Source organism: Budorcas taxicolor, chromosome 13 (assembly GCF_023091745.1).
Source record: "Budorcas taxicolor isolate Tak-1 chromosome 13, Takin1.1, whole genome shotgun sequence".
In the NCBI taxonomy this organism is placed as follows: domain Eukaryota; kingdom Metazoa; phylum Chordata; class Mammalia; order Artiodactyla; family Bovidae; genus Budorcas; species Budorcas taxicolor.
In genome coordinates this window covers 11,231,606-11,237,605 of record NC_068922.1, presented here as the reverse complement: position 1 = coordinate 11,237,605, position 6,000 = coordinate 11,231,606, and positions in this window count along the sequence as shown.

Below are 6,000 nucleotides of genomic sequence, written 5' to 3'. Positions count from 1 at the left end.
ATGCGGCAGAGCTCTGATGGCAAGGCTAATCAGACCTCAGGTTTTCCCCCTGGAATTTCCTGAGCATCCACCCCCCAAAAAATAAGAATCTGCCTGCTTTTCCACTCTTCTGACATTCTCTGGAAAAAGTCAATTCAGGGCTTTAGTCTTCTGCATTTGAAAGAGTGTTCAATCCAAAAGCCCCTCTGGTGGCTTTCTAGCCTGCCTGCAGGACTCGTACAGCTGCGTGTGTGATCGTTTGAGGCCTCCTGACCGCAGGAGGCACAGGAAGCTTAAAACATCCTAGGAATGTAGGGGCTTCCGAGGAGTCAAAGTCACTAGAATAGGACTGATTAAAGGTTTCATTTGTTGAGCCAATACTTGGTGCCAAATTTTCATATCCTTTATTTGTAGATATAGTTGGTATATAGAAAAACAAGTAGTAGACCTGGTATTAGCAACATTAGATCTTTGAGTTAAGTACCTTCTTTGTTATAAGCCACTTTTGTGCACCTTTGTTCTATAGAGATGTAACTTTAGCGCTTTAAGGAGATGCAGATTAAAGAAAAACACTTCAGGGGAAACGAGATTAACATTCATTAAGAAAGAGAGCCAAAAAAGTGTTAGCAAGCCTCTTGGCCAGAAGATAATGTAAATCACCTGAGACCTTTTGTATACAAAAAGATATACAGAAAGAGTCTGGGCTGCTAACGCTACATAATTTTGTATTACCCATTGATCTCTATGTATAATCAAAAGTATAAAAGGCCTTGAAGGACAATAGAAGGAGAGCCAGTTGCTGGACTGGTTTCCCCCGTGTCTCCTCTTTACTCTAATTTCAGGCTGAATTCCCATCTGGGGCGTGGAGGCTCACTATGTCTACTTACTTGTCCAGGCTTCTAAGATCCGTAAGAGAGAGAGCCCAAGGCGGGGCACTCTCCGATATTCAAACGGGCGCCGGCGGCCTAACGAAGATGGTGCAAGCTCTTTGTCTGCAGCTTTACTGGTTTTCCACGTAACCCAAGTTAATCAGCCTCTTCTCTCCACTTAATCTTTCTATTGCACTATTTCTTCCTAATCTAATCTTATATTAATAATTTATAATTATATAAATTTATAAGTTATATTAATTTATAAGTTTTTCTCGCCGACTCCATCCACCCTTCAAATTCCCTGGATCCACCGGGGCTGGACCCCGGCAGTATACCAGAAAATCCACTGGTTTCCTAAATGACAATTCTTGGGTAGCTGTGCTCCGGGCATTCAGAAACCCAGGGGGAGCACTCAGCTTCCAGGATGACTCTGGTCACTGCTTTCCAGCCACGGAATGAAGGGAGAGAAGGGAAACAGGCAGGGGTGCTGAACGCCACTTCTGCTAACGTTTCTTGGCAAGAACATCGCCACTGAACCACACTTAGCTCCAGGGGGCTAGGGAACGCGCTCTGATCATTCACTGGAGAAGAAGGGAAGGGTGGCCCGGGGGACCTGCTGGCTGTCTCCACCCTACCAAGGCACGTCGTCTCCATGACAACAGTCATGATGCGGTCGTCAGCCTACTGGTCTCTGGTGCCTGTCCGTAATTTCATCATGTGTTTATGATATTATTCAGTTTAATGAACCCCTACATGTATATCATGTTGACTAAGCTCTGTGACTTAAAAGAGTTTTACATGGTTGTCCCAGGAAGACTGACTTAAAAAGAATTTTTCATGGTTTTCCAACTTGGATTGACTTAAACAACACATCCTAACATTTCAAAGTGAAAATGAAAAGTTCCAACCTGAAATTTCTTACAAATGGAGAAGTGAGTGTCCCAAGGTAAACCACCTGATGTTTTTGGGAGCAGTGTGCAATTTCTACACCCTACCTTTTCCCTAACATTCCAGTGCAAACTAGAATCTTAAATGTGGCTTTCTTTCAAGGCTCTAATTCAGCAACACCACTCAGAAAAAATACAGTTATTTGATTAAAAAGAATCCCCAACCAGGCAACTGTAGGAAGAAAACTTCTAGTTGAACTAAAATAAAACCCACCTACTAATTGTGGGGTGAAATAAAGCTTTTACATTATTTAAAAAAGGCCCCATTTCACTATTTTTGTTTCCACAATAATGTATAATGTTTATACATCATTTTAAATAATAAGATAAAAGCCACTATGGAGAACAGTGTGGAGATTCCTTTAAAAAATTGCAAATAGAACTGCCTTATGACCCAGCAATCCCACTGCTGGGCATACAAACCAAGGAAACCAGAATTGAAAGAGACACGTGTACCCCAGTGTTCATCGCAGCACTGTTTACAATAGCCAGGACATGGAAACAACCTAGATGCCCATCAGCAGATGAATGGATAAGAAAGCTGTGGTACATATACACAATGGAGTATTACTCAGCCGTTAAAAAGAACACATTTGAATCAGTTCTAATGAGATGGATGAAACAGGAGCCTATGATACAAAGTGAAGTAAGCCAGAAAGAAAAACACCAATACAGTATACTAACACATACATATGGAATTTAGAAAGATGGTCACGATAACCCTGTATGCGAGACAGCAAAAGAGACACAGATGTGTAGAACAGACTTTTGGACTCAGAGGGAGAGGGAGAGGGTGGGATGATTTGGGAGAATGGCATGGAAACATGTATACTATCATGTAAGAAATGAATCGCCAGTCTATGTTCGATGCAGAATACAGGATGCTTGGGGCTGGTGCATGGGTATGATCCAGAGAGATGATATGGGATGGGAGGTGGGAGGGGGTTCAGGAGTGGGAACTCATGCACACCCGTGGTGGATTCATGTGAATGTATGGCAAAACCAATACAGAATTGTAAAGTAAAATAAAGTAAAAATAAAACTGTATTAAAAAATAAATTAATTTTAAAAAGATGTTTAACTATTTTGCTATTATTTTCTTATTGTGTTGCTAATAAAATAAAATGGATTTAACTTTTTTTATAATTATGAGAAGGGGTTGAGGGAAGTTCTGTTGTAAAGCAAAGAAAAAAATTACAACTTGCTAAAATATAACACAAATGAACCTATCTATAAAACAGAAATAGAGTCATAGACATAGAGAACAGACTTGGGGTTTTTACGGGGGAGGGAAGGATTGGGAGCTTGGCATTATCAGATGTAAACTAATATGTACAAGGTGGGTAAACAATAAGGTCCTACTGTACAGCACAGGAAACTATATTTCAAATCCTGTGATAAACCACAATGGAAAAGAATATGAAAAAGAATAGATACATACATAACTTTGCTGCACAGCTGAAACTTAACACAGCATTATAAATTAACTATGTGCTAGTAAAATTATAAAAATGACAATTCAAATTTTGATTATTTTATATAACAGTGAATTAATCTGTGAAATTAATGTTGCCTACCTACTTCAGTCCAAGTATATCTTTCAAATCCTGGTTAATATTTCCTTGGCCCTCACAAATTTTGTAAATAAATATCATTAAATTTAATTTTAAATTCACAGAAGAAAACTGATATAAAACTGAAGGTATTAGTAAACTTTAGGTAATTGTTACTTTCCAAGGAGAAATATTAATTCCAAAGACCCTCTAGAGTTAAAAAAAATACGAAACGCCTTCAAAGCTTGCATGTCAGGACTTTCCTGGTGATCCAGTGGCTAAGACGCCACACTCCCAATTCAGGGGATCCAGGCCCAATTCCTGATCCACATGCCGAACTAAAGATCCTACATGTTGCAATGAAGATGGAAGGTCCTATGTGCCATAGCTAAGACCTGGCACAGCCAAATAAAGAAATTAATTTTAAAAAAGTGTGGAGGTCATTCTGGTTTGTTTGCTTCTTCATTACCAATGTGCTCACTGAGCCTGGCTGGATTTCACATTTTGGCCTCATTTTCCTTTCATTGCTTTACTCTTGAATGTCAGGCACTAACCATTCTCTGCGCCTTCCCTTTCTGAATAATTCAGCCCTAAGTATCACATTGGCAGCCACTCTTCAATGCTTTGGGGGAGGGGATGTTATTTGGATTATATTTCCAATTTTTCTGTGTTTGTTTCAAAACTATACTTAGACATCTGTAGCCAGGAAAAATCTCCAGCTTAATAACTGGGACAGCCCTACAGACAACAGGAACTGCTGCTCTCATTCTGCGGGGTGAGAATGTTTCCAGCAGTAACGTTTCCAGGACAGGCGATCCTGTCACATTCTGACAAGTATTGCACTCCCAGAAAGAGAGCAGTTCATGCTTCTCTCTGCAAACTCTGGTATTTAGTCTGGAAACCACTTTTAGTTCATCTGCAGGTGGCTGCGGCTCAGTGGTAAAGAATCTGCCTGCCGAAGTAGGAACTGCAAAAGAAGCGGGTTTGATTCCTGCCTGGGTCAGGAGGATCCCCTGGAGTAGGAAATGGCAACCCAGTCCAGTATTCTTGCCTGGAAAATTCCAGGGACAGAGGAGCCTGGTGGCCTACAGCCCATGGGGTCACAGAGTTGGACAGGACTGCGCACTCACACACTCATGCACAAGGCTCTTTTCAGAGACGGTAATTGCTTTTCTTCCTTCCCTCCCTCGCTCCTTCTTTCCTTCCTTTCCTTTTCTTTCTTTCTTCTTCCCTGGGGCTCAGACGGTAAAGAATCTGCCTGCAATGAGGGAGACCTGGGTTTGATCTCTGGGTTCAGAAGATCCCCTGGAGAAAGGAATGGCAACCCACTCCAGCATTTTTTTCCACGTATTCCACATAGGGAGGAACCTGGAGAGTACAGTCCATGGGGTTGCAAAGAGTCAGACAGGACTGAGCTACTAAGACACACGCACCTTTTTTTTAAGTCTTTATTGAATTTGTTACAATGTTGCCTCTGTTTCATGTTTTGGGTGTTTGGTCCTTGGACCTGTGATTGAATCTCCACCCTCTGCATTGGAAGGTGAAGTCTTAGCCAGGGAAGTCCCAGTGATTGTCTTTCTTAGAGAATGTCAGAATATTCTTAGAGCTTATCAATAACACATATTGGAACTATGAACTGCTTTGGCATGCCTGGATAGTCTTCCTTTTGTCAATGTTTCTGCTTACTTGCTAATATTTTTTAAATTTTATTTTACTATAAATACATGATGACATGAATTTCTAGAGGGCAAAACATAGTCAACTATTCTGTGAAAATCAGAAGATAGCTCTGATCATTAAACAGGAAAGCAAGATTCAATTTTCCGGAAAAAAAGAAAGGAAAAAGTCCAACGTTGAAAACCAAAATCTGCTTTTAGTAATGATCTTTCAAGAGGAAAACACACCTGGTGGCAAAATGTCTTATAAAATGACAACTCATATTCAGGACCCAGGGCATCATGGTGAGAGAATTATGGCTAGTACTGATTGTAAGTCTTGGGAGAGTATTCAGGAGCTCTGAGCGTGGGGCAGTCTGTGCTTCGTCTTCAATTATCTGAGTATTGGAGGCCCTACCCGGAGACTCAGGGAACTTCTTCAAGGGCTCTGTGGTCAGACAGCTTTAGGAAATTCCCATCTAGGGCCAAGATTGCTTGGCATGACCTTGCGCCTCTCCATCTCGAGTGGCACCTGCCAACTCCCCAGGGAGCTGCGAGTCTAGGACCTCAGTTACACAGTGACATCAGCTTATGAAACTCTAGTTGAGACCACTGCCAAGAAGCACTTGCTCACCCTGCTTTAACGGCAGTGGGAATCTCCCTGTCCTTTTCAGGGGTAAGCCGAAGAACGGATTCATAAACGAACCCCAATCCTTCTCACCAACCCCAGCCCACACCTCCCAGCAACTGAACTTGAGAAAGAAATAAAAAAAAACCTGGTTAAAACCACTTCCTATATTTGAGACTAGAGAAGAGAGTGGTACGCACAATTTCCTGGCTGAGGAACCCAGGCTAATACTTATACAGAGCAAGCATTGACTGCCCTAGAGGCTGACGGACCGGCAAGGATGACAACCTGAGCGGACTCACCCTTCATTCCCCAGTCTCCCAGTGCGATGCCAGCAAGAGGCTGAAAGGAAACCCGGCACTCTGC